At 39.3% G+C, this 18,924-nt stretch overlaps 1 long non-coding RNA gene across 1 annotated transcript; it reads right to left on the reverse strand.

The window, feature by feature from the left end:
• Positions 1-9,876: 9,876 nt before the first annotated feature.
• On the reverse strand, positions 9,877-18,378 carry LOC124288387. The gene is made up of 3 exons (XR_006901440.1): positions 18,367-18,378; positions 15,647-15,650; positions 9,877-10,003 (listed from the first exon to the last, which is right to left on the reverse strand). It is a non-coding gene; the product is annotated as an uncharacterized LOC124288387 (long non-coding RNA).
• Positions 18,379-18,924: the final 546 nt, after the last annotated feature.

The following is an 18,924-nucleotide window of genomic DNA, read 5'->3' on the forward strand; positions in this document are numbered from 1 at the left end:
GTTAAATAGTATGTACACAGGGCCGTGAAGATCTCACAAACCATGCTTGCCGTGAGAGGCGAATAACGGGATTGGGTTCGGTTTGGTTGCTGCCAGCAATCGTATCAGCTATGACGATCGATGCTCATGATGTCAATCACATGATTGACTTGTCCAGACATAATTAACTACACATGTCGCCATAGAGAAAACTGTTGGAGACCCGGCATAAATATAATGGATTAGGGATATTTGAGCAGCAATCGTTTGATGAGGGTGAAATCAACTTCAATGGCGTCGGCCTGCTGTACAGGAAGTCTTATTCGAGCAGTAAACAGACTGGTGTCATCAACAGATATCTGAAATGAACATGAACCAATGTCTTTATTACACAGGGTGCACACACAAACACACACATACACACAAAACAATACTAAAAAAAAGCCACACAGTCAAGCACACAAACACAATCAAACTTTTGGGGAACTATTGCTTGCCTGAGAACTGTACCAAAACGTCGCTACAAGTTGTTATCCAAGAACTGTGTCTTCTTTATTACGCCAACTGATGTCCCTTCGGTTGCTGGCGATCTATAGCCCGTTTTTTCATTGTATTGTCTTCATAAATAACATATTTTTACATTTACCAGCTAGTTTTAGACACCATCTGTGATACTCTAGATATTTTACAGCCCTTCAATGACTGGTTCTTTAACTACTTATATTTAATGTGTATGTAAACTTTTCCCCGTCATTATATGGCTGAAATATTGCCGAGGTGACGTTACATTTTAACTCTCTCACGTATTACGCAAACATAAGTGTATAACAGCTACACATATATCTTAAAAGAAAACTTATCTATACCTCCTCATCTGATGAATACTCCGACTTTATCATGTGTTATGGAAGATTTTCCACAGAATAACGCCAACGGATAATAACTGGGTTAGTTATATATGCAAATACGAAAGGTCACGTTATTACTCCTTTTTGTAGTGATACAAATGCATAACGTTACTCCTTTACATCACCGATCAGGTTTCGTATGAAAGGTGATAGGCGTGGGCAGTCGTGGGCAGGACTATGGTAATCGATGTTCTTCAAGATGTCGGGCGCTGGGGGTAGCCTGATGGTTAAAGCGGTCGCTCGTTACGCCGCCAGGTTCGATTCTCCACATGGGTACAGTGTCTGCAGCCCATTTCTGGTGCCCCCTCTCGTGGTATTGCTTGAATATTGGTAAGAGCGGCGTAAATCCATACTCAGTCAGTCACACATTCTCTTAAGCACTCATTCAGGACAAAAGCTATAGATATAATTACAGATATATCGTGATTCAATTATTAAAGTCACATGTAACTTTTTTTAGGCATTTAAAAGTTTGAGCAGTAGGGAAGGGTAACAATACATGGACGAACAACTATTTTATCACAGTGAGAGAGACGTTCCAGTGTAGGTTCTAACACCGTTATCGAATCGTGAAGATCCAGGTAGGAATTGTTTCTCAGAACGCCATGCCTGTTGCAAGAGGCGATAACCGGGATCGGTTGGTCAGGCTCGCTGACTTGACTGACACATGTCATCGTATCCCAATTGCGTAAATCGATGCTGTTGACCACTGGATTCACACTTGTATATAGGCCTCTCTATCGTCATTCTATTCATCACTTTCTTGATAACGGTATTATAACCTACAAGAAACCTCGCTCTCACTGTATTAAAGAAGTTGTTCATTCATGTATTGTTACCCATCCGTAAAGTCGCATACAGCCTACGTACCAGGAACTCGGTGTCTGTGATCTTGATGGAGAGATTCGAGAAGACATTGGGCGTATAGACTACACCTGGATGTCTCAGTTCCGTCGACCACACGCCGGATGAGCGCGTATTAAAGGCTATGTCCACTGTATCCCATCGTACAACCACGTACAGCGCCAGTGTACTGTCATCAGTTACAGGAAGACGAACCCAGTTTCGACTGAAAACAGAAATGCCACCGATTTATAAATACCACAACTCTCACCCTGTTTGTTGTCTGTATTAGACTTACACAGGCGCCTCTTTCGAGGTCATTGAATATAATGACGCCAAAATGAGTGAGTGAATATGTAAGTTTAGTTTTACATCGGTTTTAGCTACATTCCAGGAATATCACGATGGGGGCACCAGGAATGGGCTTCACACATTGTAGCTATGTTGGGAATGGAACCCGGGTCTTCAGCTTGACGAGCGAACGCTTGAACCATTAGGCTACCCCACCACACCCAATGACGCCAAATACCGGGCTCGATGCCGCACACAGGTACAATGTGTGGAACCTTTTTCTGATGTCTCCCGCCATCGAATAATGCTGAAAGCGACACAAACCACGATCACTCATTGCATTGTATCTCCATACACGAGATGCATGTTTAAAGTAGTCTGAAACAGACTGCTCCCGAATTACATTTTCATTTCAGTGGGGAGTAAGGACCCAAGTTGACATGAAGGTACTTGTAGATTGACAACCACTCTGCCTCGTTCATTCATTGCTATCTGAACAGAAGCATATTTCGAAGTCATTTAACAAAAGAGACCATAACTATAGCTATACGTGTAGTCGAGACGTTTGGGTGATAAGGAAACATGGCATGTACACCACGAACCTTCCCCTAACTATGACTTGTCTGACCTGGAGACGATGGGCTGTGGTCACAAGGAAACATGGCATGTACACCACGAACCTCCCCCTAACTATATCTTGTCTGACCTGGGGACGATAGGCTGTGGTCACAAGGAAACATGGCATGTACAACATTCCAGTATTATGTCTTGTCTGATCTATGGTCGAGAAGTTTGTGGTCACAAAGAGACATGGCATGTACACCACGAACCTTCCCCTAACTATGTCTTGTCTGACCTGGAGACGATAGGCTGTGGTCACAAGGAAACATGGCATGTACAACATTCCAGTAATTATGTCTTGTCTGATCTATGGTCGAGAAGCTTGTGGTCACAAAGAGACATCTCATGTACACCACGAACCTTCCCCTAACTATGTCTTGTCTGACCTTGAGACGATAGGCTGTGGTCACAAGGAGACATAGCATGTACAACATTCCAGTAATTATGTCTTGTCTGATCTATGGTCGAGAAGCTTGTGGTCACAAAGAGACATGGCATGTACAACACGAACCTTCCCCCAGCTATGTCTTGTCTGACCTGGAGACGATAGGCTGTGGTCACAAGGAAACATGACATGTACAACATTCCAGTAATTATGTATTGTCTGATCTATGGCCGAGAAGCTTGTGGTCACAAAGAGACATGGCATGTACAACACGAACATTCCCCAACTATGTTTTGTCAGACCATTGCAATTAATGTGGTGATGTTCACGGACTGCATATTGTTTCCGTGTCACAAAGGAAAGGCCTGTTCTCATGCTACAGCATCGATTGATACAATTATCACTTCTCTTTTGCCTTATTTATACTGAAGCAGTTTCCAAAGTTAGCATAACTGCATTTAATACAAAACGTTGATTATTATAAACTTTACAAACACATACATGTTGACTCCATCTGAGGCTGCCTCCACGATAATCTCCGCACCACTGGACAGAGGAGCAGGGAGAGGCGTCCTGAATACTCGCACCTGTTGTAAAGAAGGCAGTGAGCAGGTGTGTGTTGCGGAACAACTGGACAGGGGAGCAGGGAGAGGCGTCCTGAATACTCGCACCTGTTGTAAAGAAGGCAGTGAGCAGGTGTGTGTTGCGGAAAAACTGGAAATTTTACCATTTTATAAATGAAATTGCAGGTATCTAAAATCAGGTGCTCAAAATAAATCAATGAAAAACAAATCTTAAAAGAATGGCGACATATCCCACGTGACGTCATCAGGCGGTTACCATATTTTCGATTTGGCGGTGATGCTGTAGTGTGTCTTGTAGCAGGGAGCGGACATACAAGCTATTAATGTGACTGGCAATTGAAAGATATTTTGTATTACATTATACGAGAGATTTTGATACGTACCCGCAAAGATACGGGTCAGAATTGGTCTTCAGCAACCCATGCCTGTCCGAATAGGCGACTACCGGGATCGGGCTGTCAGGCTCACTGACTTGGTCGACACATGCCATCGTATCCCAAGTGCATAGATCGATGATCATGGTGTCGTTTACTCGATCTTTTGCAGATCGCCGTCATGTAGCTAGAATATTGCTGAGTGCGGCGTTAAACAACAAACCAACCAACCCCTCCATAGCTTGTGCTACCCCGTCTCAATACGTGCATCTGTCAGGACAATATCGTTGTTGAATAGCTGTCGTCCTAAGTGTTGCTTTCAATGGGATTTTGGTCTATTTAATACAATTTACTTCATTCGTTGTGATTTATTTGTGTTTTTAGATTTATTCAAAACAATGACTCCTCCAACCGTTATTTTGTTTATCATTGTGACATTACAATCATGAAGTGATGTATGTATTGAAGCACGTGCACATAATTAGTCGCCTCTAACGACAAGCATGGATTGCTGAACACCAGCTCTAACTCTGATCTTTACTTGCAGTATATTACAGTAAGTTAACAGTACAAACAGTGTTGTACGTATGGAAATATGTGCACATAAATGTGATTTCCAAATATGTGTCACCGTACCGGGTCAATCCAGAGGGTCTGCATGCACCGTCCTATGTCTAACGGTACGTTGTTATGGAAACATTTGCCTGACGTGGTCGGTAGGTAGGAGAATCCGTTGGAGCAGGTGACATTCACGTGGGTCTGGTTCATCATCACCGAGAGTGCATTCAGGATCCGGAATTCGTGGCAGGCAACTTTTGCATGCCATAATGAAAAGAAATCTATATTCTAGACAATATTGACTTTATTGATAAGGATTATTTTGACCTACCAAGATCAAACAGATGACTTTTTCCATAATGTCATCAGTGGTTCACTGTTAGAGTGAGTTAAATGGTATTTCAGCCATACAGCGACAAAACAAAGTCTGTGCACATACACAAGTCCATTCGCAGCACAAATTACAAATGAGTTTCTTAAAATACACATTTCTTCATTACAGTATTCGTTACCAAAAACCGCCATAACACCATTTCAAAAAACAACAACAACATTTGTTTGCAATTTGGCATACACATACACAGTTTCAATTTATGATAAAAACCAATCCTCTTAAGTACTTCATAATGAGATGCTCGCTCATTCAGGCAAATAGATCGTTCAGATTTACTGCTTGATAATGTTAATACCTTGCATTGGAAAACCGACACAGTCAAGCAGAACATGCTTAATGATGAACACGTCATCACAAGAGATACATATAGGAAGTCCATCTACAGCTGTTTCAATCAGGTAGTCATAAGTAAACCTACTCTGGCCAATACGACATCGTCGTAAAATGACCTCATCATGTCAGATCTCCTACTGATGTTGATCACTGTATTATCTGGTCCAGACTGATTGCTTACATCTCTGAGTGCTCCTAACAACTACACAGAAACTAAGACTGGATTATGTGAAGAAAGCCGAAATTTTATAAAGACGTTTATAAAGAACATGTTTATGTAAATATTTCATTAATAATATAATAATATATCGCATGTCAAGTAATGGTAACAGGTATATCAACAGTGTTATCAAAAGTTAACATAGCAATTGTTACTTGGTGGATATATAGTATTATTCAATTGCAGCAGAAGAAGGTCAAATACTGGCAGTTGTTGTACCAATGTTGATCAAAGGATCATGTAATAATACTGTTACATAGTACATGGTACAAAAGTCACATTGTAGTTAATATCAAGTAGTAATAATACAAATAACAATGATATTAGTAAGAAAAATACTTTGAGTTTGTGTAATAACTTATATACAGAAATCTAGGCCTTATCAGGTCTAAGGAGATGCGACACTGTGTTATAGTGCCATAGATAGGAAGCTGCATTAGCACCGTAGTGCATTTACCTAATGCCTTCTTAGTACTATGTCGACTACAGAGAGAAACACGTCGTAGTAGATGTCACATATGTCAAACGGTGGCAGCAGGCACATCGATGTTTATCAAAGATTAATTACTGTAGTGAATTTTCTTTATGATATCATAGTATTTTCCAGGTGATCTACCTTCAGTTATTGGCGATTTATAGTCCATTTTATACTGTATTGTTTTCCCCTATAGTTATAACGTTTTAGATTTAATTACTAGTTTTACATACATATCTGTGATATTCTAGTTGTTTTACTGTCCTTCGTCGGCATGTTTTATAATATACATATATTTCATTTCAATATCAAATGTTCTCGTCACGATATGGCTGAAATATTGCCGATGTGACGTTAAATATTAACTCACTCACTCACTCATAGTATTTTTCAAGTACAAAGCGAAGAGAAAGACGGTCACATTGTGATAGGTATCACACAGTCAGCCAATGGTAGCTGGCATATCAAATCTATGAAAGCTTGCCACTTCTTACTGAAAGTGTTCGCTTTTAGATTCATATTTGCAATGTGTTTTTCAATATTCATACATGTATATCCTTGACTGTTTTTACAAAGGAGTCAAAACAAAGGTTTTTTGAGTTAATACTGTTATTATGAATGATTTGTTTGCAAACAGAATCAAGTGATTTTGTAATATAAAACGGTAGTCCAAAAAAGACCACTTCCGTTGGCAGTTCACATCTGCTAGTACATGTTCTGTTCATAAATTCTGCTACCTGCTTCCAGAAACTATTGACATGTGTACATTCATAATAAACATTATGAATATCTTCATCTGCTACTTCACAAAAACGGCATGTATTTTTGTCTGTTAAATTCATTTTTAAGAGGTATTTTCTTGTATATATTACTCTTGCAAAAAATAAATATTTAAAGTCAAACAATTTACTGTTTTTGGTACAACTTCTTGTTTGTGTATATTTAAGAATTGAATGTCAGTTTGTGTGTTTGCACTGATAAATGAACGATGTCAAAGCGTTGTTCAAACTCGTGTGAACGAGCGAGTTTACGAGTGTATTTTATTACAATAATTTTACCTATTAAAGTCGGCTTTGTCCAGTTGCCAGTATTTTATTTATTGTTTCTAGTCTTTTTCTAAATTTATGACCCAATACCTCAAAGTTAGATTTTATCCAATTTAGTTTTCTATCTTCACATAATGTTATATTAGAGTCTGCCTTGGGTCTTAGCCATATTGCTTTCATCTTCTCAACGTTCTCCTTTAGTCCACTGAAAAGTGTCTAGTGTATCTAAGGCACTCTTCAAGCTATTTTCCGATCCATCGAGAAAAAGTTATGTGTCATCAGCGTATTGATCTAGTTTATGTTCTGTGTTATTGATTTCTATTCCTTTTATGTAGGCATTATTTCTAATCATAATTCCAAGTACCCCTTCAGCAAAAAAGAAAGATATATGAGGACACTGGATCGCCCTGACAACATCCCCGTCCGTTTTGATAAAAATGAGGACAGATGAATTACTCATGAGTTAGGAGTGTTAGTGATTGAGTGAGTGAGTGACAAAAACAGTTAATATGATAACAAGACATATTATAAAATCTGTCGACAAGGGGCAGTAAAACATCTAGAATATGACAATTTGAGGTATTTAACTTAAAAATACATGACTATTTGGGACAATACAAAATAAAAATGGGCTAGAGATCGCCAACAACTGAAGGTAGATCACCATACTAAGGACCATGGGGACTTACAGTACCTTTGCTACCTGCATGGACCCTAAATGGATTTACACCATCCCTTCAGCCACTGGCGATTGTAGGAACAATTAGCCATGATTTAAAATCACAAAGATACTACGGTTTAAAAATACTGGTAAATTTAAATTTCCTTTGAAAGTTTCCAGACTTACGTACTCTATCAGGAGGACAATAACTGTACGATACTTAACCCCCCCTTGAGGGTACAGCCATTAACAATCTGACTTATTAATTTAAACTTCCAATCATATAGTATTTATCTATTTACAAATCAGTTAACAAATCTAATTCCTTAAAAAAATGCAATAATTAAATGAGAACTTATATTATTAAAAAGATCCTTCATAGTTCGTGATTTGAAATAGTTATCCCTTGTGATGAAATATTCAACACAGTCATGCAAGACATGCTTGACCGGGATTCTTTCATCACAAGGGATACAAAACGGAGGATCTTCGCCTTTTAACAAATATTCATGAGTATACCTTGTATGGCCAATGCGACATCGTCGCATGATGACCTCTTCAAATCTGGACTGACAACCCATGTAGGTATAACCAATATAAGGCTTTATTTCATGTAATGCACTTCTTCTGCATCAGATTACGGATGTACGATCTAATTGAAGCTTTGTAAACAGAGTATGGAATAATAAGTGGTGTCAAAGATTTGTTGAGTGTCCCCTTGGCAGCAAGATCGGCCATTGTGTTGGTGCCATTGTGGGTAACCAACAGAGGACGATGTCGTATTGGCCAGTAACAAGATCATTATATAATTCAATAATTTGTAATGAAAGTGGATGTTTGCAAGAAAGAGTTTTAATAGCCTGAAGGCACTGCATTGTTAGTGAGGATTCTTGTCCATTTTATCATTTCTTTCTTTAACACTTTGAGTATAAATTGCTTTGAAACAGTGTCAAATGGCTTTTCAAAATCAATTAGAATTAACAGGCCCGGTCTATCCTCATTTTTCAGCTCATATATTATATCATATGTGTTTCTAATGTCATCAGTAATACATCGCCCGGGTATTACTCCTGTTTGCTTTCCATCAATGAGATACTCAGGTGTTTGTACTCTATTGGTAATACATGTGCTTAAGAGTGAGTGAGTGAGTTATTATTTAACGTCACATCGGCAATATTTCAGCCATATCGTGACGAGAACACATGTGACACCGAAATGGAATAGATGTATACTATAAAAACCTGTCGACGAAGGACAGTAAAACAACTAGAATATCACAATTACAACTAAAACTAGTGTGGAAAATTAAAACTGATGGCACTATTTGGACAATACAATATAAAAACAGGCTATAGATCGCCAACAACTGAAGATCACCATACTAGGGACCATGGACATGTGCTTAAGACCTTGTACAGAGTGTTTAAAAACGAAATAGGGCGTCAGTATTTTAAGCATTTTCTATCTTTATTAGCTTTTGGTAAGGGACCGCCTCCGTGGTGTAGTGGTTAGAGCGTCCACCCGGAGAGCGGAAGGTCGCGGGTTCGATCCCCGACCGCGTCATATCAAAAGACGTTAAAATATGGTACTTGTTGGTCCCTGCCTGGCGCTCGGCATTAATGGGTACAACAAGGACTGGTTGGCTCGGAGTCAGTATAATGTGTCTGAGTGGGGTATTCATGCTTCACTGCGGCATGGTATCTCAGTGGGCTAGCACTATAAAACCAGCTTAAGTCTTGGCTAGTACAAGCAGCCGCACATACACATACATACGAATGCACGTCGTCATATGAGCGAAATATTCTCAAGCACGACGTTAAACCCAATTTTACCTCACCTTTTGGTAAGCAAGTAATAACACCTCTGTTTACAGCATCCAATAACTTTTCTTCCGCAAAAAGCTTCTAAAATAAGCCTAAAAATCCATTTTCCAATGTTTTTCCCCAAAAAAATCTTAAAGAAATGTACTGGAAATCCATCTATTCCCGGACTCTTATTATTTTTCATGCTGTTTACGGCTGTTGCGGTTTCTTTAAACGTTATTGGCTCTAACGTTAGTCTATCGAATAAATCTTCTTGCATTTCCGGGGTATCTATTGTTTCTAATATATTTTCTGCCGTCTCGAGGTCAGTTTCAGTTTGCTCTGCGTATAGTGTGCATAATTGTCTTAAAATGTAATACTAGTTTTACAATTATATCTAGTTATTTTAACTGTCCTTCGCCGACAGGTTTTTATAATGATCTGTTATGACATTATAACTTGTAAATAGTCACGATATGGCTGCAATATTGCCGATGTGACTTACAATCTCAACTCACTCACTCCCTCACTCACTTAAAATGTAAAACATAATAAAAAAGACAACAAAAATATTGGAGGGACATTTTACATTTACTCTTACATATACACATGATTTGATCGATAAGCAATGCTCAGGTGAAATCATATGTTTGTGTTACAAGTCTAAATAGTGAGGACGACACAATCTGGATTACGATTGGTCTTCAGCAACCCAACGACCTGTTGTAAGAAGCGACTAACGGGATCGGGTAGTCAGGCTCGCTGACGTGGTTGACCAACATGTTTTCGTATCCATCCCCTCACTCACTCTCTCGTATCCACCCCAATTGCCTAGATCAATGCTCACTATGTTGATCACACGATTGTCTGGTCTAGGTCTCATTATGTACAGACCGCCGATATATACGTGGAATATTGCGGAGTTAAACAGCAAACAAAGAAACGAAAATCGTGATTTTACCAAACCAGCTTCAGCACGCATCTTATCGATTGCGACACACAAAGGTGCCTACATGTTCCTACATTTCACTCTCCATCGCACCACAAAACTATTAATTTTCATCTTTGCTGATCAAGATGAGGATACGTTTGTACACTCGTAAACGCGCTTGCGGCTTGGACAGTATATGTATACTGGTCTGAACGAGAAAACATAAGAAGAGCAAATAAAGTCCAGGCGAATTGTCGGAGATAAATGCCCCTGTCATATGACATGAAAGTCGCAGAGATTTAGTATCTTCGTTTATGTCCTTCCTTTGGTAAAAAATATCTAAAGCAGCAATCAGCAAACCATTTGTTTTTTGCCGAGTGTTCAATAACAAGGGTTGAAGGTAAATAGCTTCAAGGTAACAATCCAATAAGGAACCAATTTTACTCGAGAATGTACCACGTTGTCCGATGACTGTATTGCAATTTCTCGAGGCCATAAAGACAGGTATTTACCTACTGAATAATGTATACTCATTAAAGATTATTATTATGTATATTAATTGGACACACATAGTTCTGAAAACGTCCTGGCATTTTATGGTTTGTTTGCCAAGCACTATCTAAGGGCCCTCAGGGTTGGTTGCCTTTTGTTGGTATCCACGACAAACCAAAAACGAATCCCAGAAAATGATTTTATTGACATATTGAATATTGCTGCTTGTAGTATCATATCAGGATCTAAATTGTAAACATCGCAAACAAAAGAATAGAGTTCAGGCAATCAATCATTTACACATGTATCAAACTGTTTTTGAACTGCTTTAAATACGGTCGTCGCCGTGGAGATCGGGCCTAATGTGGATTAGAACCAAGTTTCAGCCCGTTAAACCAGTCATGTCTGGAGGTGAACAGTGCAAAACCTTTTCCATATTCGTTTGTCTGTTTGTTGTTTAACTCAGCATATCTTTCATTGAAGTGTGAGTGAGTGAAGTTTTACGCCGCACTCAGCAATATTCCAGCTATATGGCGTCGGTCTGTAAATAATAGAGTCTGGACCAGACAATGAACTGATCAACAGCATGAGCATCGATCTATGTAATTGGGTGTATGTCCTGGCCCTAGATTTTGAGAAACTTTTATAGCAATAGGCCATAATTATTGAAACTAGGTTTTCGCGGTATTTCGTTGAGTGAGTGAGTTACAAGTTAACGTCTCATCGGCAATATCTCAGCGATATCAGTACAGATTGTAAGATCGGCATTCCAGAAGTTGATGAGTAAAACACAAAGCAACTTCTCTTTTATTGCATAGAGCGACGTTTCGATGTAGATACTTACATCGATTTCAAGCAATGCATAAGCTGTATGCTTTAGTATCGTATATGTACAGGTCATTGATGTAAAAACTCATGGAAGTTAAAGCCGCAACAGTACTGAGGAAAGACCTATATGACAAATGATGGAATAATTTCACAATTAAAGACCAAACCTACATATATACTGAATTTCAAAAGAAAGACTTTTATCACAAATTTTTGAAATTACAACATATTTTGTTTGTTGTTTAACACCACACTCAGCAATGTTGCGGCTGACTGTAAATAATCGAGTCTGGACAAGATTATCCGGTGATCAACAGCATAAGCATCGGTATATACAACTGGGTTACGACAACATATGCCAACCAAGTCAAGAAGCCTGACCACTCTATTCCGAGAAGTGATATCTGTTTCGCACGTAAGTGACTGATGGAGACTACACTCGACACAGAAATATCCCTTCAAGTGACTGGTGGATACTACACTCGACACAGAAATGTCACTTCAAGTGACTGATGGAGACTACACTCGACACAGAAATATCCCTTCAAGTGACTGATGGTGACTACACTCGACACAGATATGTCACTTAATGTGACTGATGGAGACTACACTCGACACAGAAATGTCACTTCAAGTGACTGATGGAGACTACACTCGACACAGAAATATCCCTTCAAGTGACTGATGGAGACTACACTCGACACAGAAATATCCCTTCAAGTGACTGATGGAGACTACACTCGACACAGATATATGCCTTCAAGTGACTGATGGAGCCTACACTCGACAGAGACATGTCCCTTCAAGTGACTGATGGAGACTACACTCGACACAGAAATGCCACTTCACTTACCAACTAGCGCAAGCTAAGGACGTTCAGCTACTGTGTCACAAAACACACCGGGTTATGAATAATGTTATATGTGTGTTCACTTTAAGGACTAACGTTGTTTACTTGAATGTTTTCAAAAACAAGCATCGATCTCCTTATTCACCACTGTATCCCGTTTTTACGTGATTAGCGTTTCTTTTGCAATTGAGTATATTATCCTCAGGAATTGAGATAAGATTAACGGGATTAATTCATTCTCAGTAATTATCCTGCCAACTGTTCCAAACTGTTCATTGTTTGCAGGGGCGGTGGGGCAGCGGTTAAAGTGAGTAAATATCAGCTAACATTTAGTCACATCAGCATCATTTCAACCTTCGCTTGTCACGCCGAAGGCCCGGGTTTGATTCAGCACATGGGCACAGTGAAGTCCATTCCTGGTGTCCGCTGTCATTATATTGTTGGAAGATTCCTAATAATGCCAACTCACCCACTCATTAGTTTGCAAAGAGAAAGCGTCATGACGTACTGTGGGAAATATACTTAGTTCCAAAAGAAAAGCGACATGTCCATTTGAAATAAGAACTGTTATCCCACATACATGCTTCCCGCCACTATATGCTTTACACAGAACGCACCAAAGAAAGATAAAAGACAACAGCAACGACAGTGGTTTTAAGATCTGGTGAAATTGATATTGTGTCCAACCTGAAGAGTCTGCATTAGACACGTTTAGAAGCTTAAGCTGATATTCGATGTTATCGGTACCTGGTATGACCACCATTATTGTTTATCACATGAGTACACCGTCTTCCCATGGACATGAACAAACGTCGAATGAAAGAACGGGGAATGTTATTGTACTCACTCAACACTACATTCTCCAACTGCCGCCGATTTTGTGGAGGAACTGGTCTTTGACGAAGGCGTCGGTCCAACTCGTCCAAGAGATGTTCAACTGGAATCAAATCAGGACTGAGAGGTGGCCAAACCATTGTCTGGATGTGGTGATTGGCCAGGAATTGTCCTGTGATAATGGCGGATTGAGCGCGGGCATTATCGTGAACGGGACGACAACAGGCCTTAAGGCTTCGTCAATGTAGCGTCGTGCAGTTACACCCTTTCCACGACCTTGACCGTTGTTTTGGAAGATTGCAGGTGGTACATGCCTCCCCCAGCTTATTCCACCCCACATCATAAGGGATGGTCCACCACAGAGGTCACTTTCCAGAACACTTGGGTTTCTGAAACGTTCATTTCGTCGACGCCACACTCTCACTATCCCATCTGCAACGTGGACACAAAAACGACTCTCGTCTGAGAAAACAACGTTCTGCCACTGTGCATATCCCCAATGCTGATGTTGGCGAGCCCATGCTAAGCGCAGACGACGGTGCCGTGGAGTGAAAATTGGTCCAACATAGGGTCTCCTACAGTGTAGCCGGTGTGCTCTCAAACGTCGACACACAGTGTTGCCTGAAATTGGCCTCTTGTGAATCCCTATTGTCTGACGGGCTGTAACAGTAGCTGGATGATAACGGTTGCGAAGATGTGACGTTACGATGTAACGGTCTTGCCTGTGTGACGTCACTCGTAGCCTGCCATCTCTAGGTCGATCTTAAACAGGCCAGAAAGAACAGGAAGAAAGCTGAAAAATATTTTCGGCGACATCCTACTGTTCATAACTTAAATAAAGTCAAAATTTTAAATGCCAAGGCTCGACGTACATTTAAACAGAATAAGCGTCAGTCTTGGAGGAAATATGTTTCTAAGATAAATTCACGCACACCGATTTCAAAGGTGTGGAACATGATTCAAAGAATTAAGGGCAAAGGTTCCAAATCTACTGTTCACCATCTGAAGGATTGTGACAATATATTAACTAATAAAACCGATATTGCGAACAAGCTTGGCGAAACTCTCGCCAAACATTCATCTTCATCGAATTATGTTCCTGAATTTCAGAAACACCAGAAACAACAGGAGAAGAAAAGGATTAACTTTTAAATCAGATAATGGTGAAGACTATAACGAATTGTTTTCACTACATGAGCTACATACCGCCCTTGAGCAAGCTCATGATACAGCAACAGGAGCTGATAATATACACTATCAGCTCTTAAAACATTTACCTGAATCATGTTTGGAAACACTTTTGAATATTTTTGACACAATATGGACTTCAGGGAATTTCCCACCTTCGTGGCGTAATGCCATTGTTGTCCCTATCCCAAAGCCTGGCCGGGATCATACTGATCCGTCTAATTACAGACCAATCTCTTTAACGAGTTGTGTCTGTAAAACCATGGAACGAATAGTAAATAATCGATTAACATGGTATCTTGAAACCACCAACCTAATAACAAATATTCAATGTGGTTTCAGGAAAAATCGTAGTACCATTGATCATTTGGTACGATTAGAATCCTTTATCAAAAATGCTATAGTCAATAAACAACATGCAGTATCGATATTCTTTGATCTCGAGAAAGCGTATGATACCACCTGGAAGCATGGCATTTTAAAGGATTTACATGATTTTGGTTTAAGGGTCGTTTACCTCTTTTTTATATCACAGTTTTTAAAAGACAGGCAATTTCAAGTCCGAGTGGGTTCTACCCTGTCTGACCATTATAATCAGGATCAGGGTGTCCACAAGGCAGTATTTTGTCTGTCACATTGTTTAGCATTAAGATCAACAGTTTATCCAAGGTTTTAAATGATTCTATCGATGGATCACTTTTGTGGATGCTTTTAATATTTCTTGTCGTGGTAAGAATATGCATACCATTGAACGGCAACTACAGTTGTGTTTAAACAAAATAAATAAATGGTGTCTTGAAAACGGCTTTAAATTTTCTAAATCAAAAACTAATTGCATACATTTCTGCCGTAAATATAAACCACATAAAGACCCGGAACTGTTTTTAAATGGCACTCCCATCAAGGTTGTAAAACAGGCCAAGTTCTTGGGTCTGATTTTCGACTCTCATTTAACCTTTCTTCCGCATATTAAATCCCTAAAAACTAAATGCCTGAAGGCACTCGATTTATTGAAAGTCGTGTCTAATTCAAGGTGGGAGGGATCAAACTACGCTCCTACACCTTTACAGATCACTTGTCCGCTCGAAGCTTGATTATGGCTCCATCGTATATGGTGGAGCCTGTAAAAGCAACTTAAAACTCTTAGATCCAGTCCACCATCAAGGTCTGAGACTTTGTCTTGGGTCTTTAGAACTTCTCCTATTGATAGTCTCTATGTTGAGGCTGATGAGCCATCCCTTACCCACCGTCGTATCAAACTCTCTTTACAGTATATAACAAAACTCTATTCTAACGAGTCTAATCCTGCATTTAACTGTGTTTTCAATCCTTCTTATGAGGAGTTGTACAACAAAAACCTTCTCTTGTTCCGCCTCTTGGTTTAAGAATTAAACCATTTCTTTCTGCTGCCGGCATTGAGCTGGAAAATATAGCTCCTTCCGTCTTCTTTCTTCTCCACCTTGGCAATTAGTTAGGCCACAAGTTGACCTAACATTAACTACATTTAAAAATCAGAAACAAATGAATTACAGTATAAACAAGAATTTAGTCAATTAAGAAATAAATATACTACATACAAATCCTTATTAACAGATGGGTCCAAGGATGGTGGCGCAGTGGCATGTGCCACTGTCATTGGATCCAGAACAATATCTTCTAGAATACCCGATAACAGCTCTATATTTACAGCAGAAGCAAACGCCATATTAACGGCTCTTAAATATATTCAACGACATCCTAAACATAAACAGTACATAATCTTTTCCGATTCCCTTTCATGTCTTCAGGCTATTAAAAATATTTCTTGTAAACATCCACTTTTATTAGACATTATTGAATTGAATAATGAGCTTGCTACTGGCCAGTGCGACATCGTCTTTTGTTGGTTACCCAGCCACGTTGGCATTTCTGGGAATACCATGGCTGATCTTGCTGCCAAGGCAGCACTCAACAAATCTGTGACACCACTTCTTATTCCATACTCTGATTATAAAGCTGGCATTAGAACATACATCCGCGATCTGATGCAGAAGAAGTGGGACGCCCAAGTAGGTATTAATAAGTTACATGCAATAAAACCCTATATTGGTTACACCTACTTGGGTTGTCAGTCCAGATTTGAAGAGGTCATTATGCGACGATGTCGCATTGGCCATACCAGATATACTCATGAATATTTATTGAAAGGCGAAGATCCTCCGTTTTGTATCCCTTGTGATGAAAGGATCACAGTCAAGCATGTCTTGCTTGACTGCATTGAATATTCCATCACAAGGGATAAGTATTTTAATGTCAAAACATTGAAGGATCTTTTTAATAATGTTAGTTCTCATTTAGTTATTGCCTTTTTAAAAGAATTAGATTTGTTAACAGATTTGTAAATAGCTAAATATTTTATGATTGGAAGTTCGAATTAGTAACACAGATTGTTAGTGGCTGTATCCTCGAGGGGGGTTAAAGTACTGTAAAATTATTGTCCTCCCGAGAGGGTACGTAAGTCCCAAAACATTCAAAGTAAATTTCAACTTTCCATTTTTTAATCGTAGAATATGTGTAATTTTAATGTATGGCTAGATTTATCTCAATTGCTAACAGCTGAAGGGATGATGTAAATCCAGCTAGGGCCCATGCAGGAAGCAAATGTACTGTAAGTCCCCATGGTCTCTAGTATGGTGATCTAACTTCAGTGGTTAGCGATCTATAGCCCATTTTTATATTGTGTTGTCCCCTCTAGTTAAAATGTTTTAGATTCAATTACTAGTTTTACATGTATATTTGTGATAATCTAGTTATTTTACTGTCCTTCGTCGGCAGAATTTTATCATTTCACTTAAATTGTTGATAGATTTATAACTTGCTTTCGTCACGATATGGCTGAAATATTGCCGATGTGACTTAAAATCTTAACTCACTCACTCACTCTAGGTCGATCTCTCACCGAATTCGTTTGATTTTGGCGTTCAGTCAGTCGGTAAATTGTCGTCCGATGTACTCCCATAAGTTGTGCAACGTTGACAACACTGGAACCAGCATCAATCATCCCAAGAGCACGTAGACGTGCTTCATTGCTCAGACGTGGCATATTGTTCTCTAAACCATTCAGAAAAAAACCAACAGAAACTGTCGTCGCATCTTTTAAAGGGTTCTTTCTCTCGTTTTTCTTGAAGAAAGTGTTGTATCATTAAATTCATGTGCACAACGCGTCAGGGCATGCGTTAATGTGATGCGTTTCTGTTTTTTTCCCCATAAAAATGCTCAATAATTAAATTCAGTTGTTACGGCTAATCTGACGTTAAAAGCCTTGTTTCAGAAGCTTAATTTCGAAAATTGGTTTAAAAAGAACATTTAACATGCACATTCGTTATGGTTGTAAAGCAGATAAGACAATTATGGAACTTTTAAAAACAAACTTGAATGTTGCGTTTCTTTTGAACTAAGTATATTTGAAGTTGCCCTCATCCATAACATACATTTCATACCTTTCAACCAGGGGTGAGTTGGTGATTGAGTTAAGTTTTAGGCCGCACTCAGCAATAGTACAGCTATATGGCGGCAGTCTGTAAATAATCGAGTCTGGACCAGCCAATCCAGTGAGCAACCGCATGAGCATCGATCTGCGCAATTGGGAACCGATGACAACCAAGTCAGCGAGCCTTACCACCCGGACCGTTAGCCGCCTCTTACGACAAGCATGGGTTACTGAAGATCAATATCCTAACCCGGACCTTCACAGGTATTTCAACCAGGGAAACTGAGCTAACTGACGTACTGTGGGAAATATTTGAAGTTGCCCTCATCCATGAATACATTTGATACCTTTCAACCAGGGAAACTGAGCTAATGTCTCTAAATGAGATAAGAGACCCACATTTTCCATCATTTCTTCACACAACTGACCACGTGTAGAATTTGGAATAAGCTATGAGCAACAAAGAATTTGGGAATTTCATGAATACTCAAGTCTGAAGCTGCAAACTCAAAGGTTGCTCCTCAACTCATCGATGTTACACTCCAAGGTTCATGCCTCTGGCAGTTTTATTATTTTAGCAGAAAAAATGAAATATGGGTATTTAGTGTTATTTTGGTGAAATTCAAATTGTGATCCCTGTGAAACCTGGACCATTGTAGACAAACTTTATGGATAACAACTTCTATATTTCGTGAGTGCGACGTAAGATACATATTCGTGTACCGTAGTTCATCCTTCTTTGACGACTTGCTTTGTCCATAATGTTCTCAACTTCTAAAAGAAGTAAACCCAGCTAAAAAATTCAGGTTGTTACAATGTTATGCTTTCGTTGGTAAAACGTTATTATGTGGACTCCCA

Source organism: Haliotis rubra, unplaced genomic scaffold, assembly GCF_003918875.1.
Source record: "Haliotis rubra isolate DU_JTF1 unplaced genomic scaffold, ASM391887v1 Scf417, whole genome shotgun sequence".
Lineage (NCBI taxonomy): Eukaryota > Metazoa > Mollusca > Gastropoda > Lepetellida > Haliotidae > Haliotis > Haliotis rubra.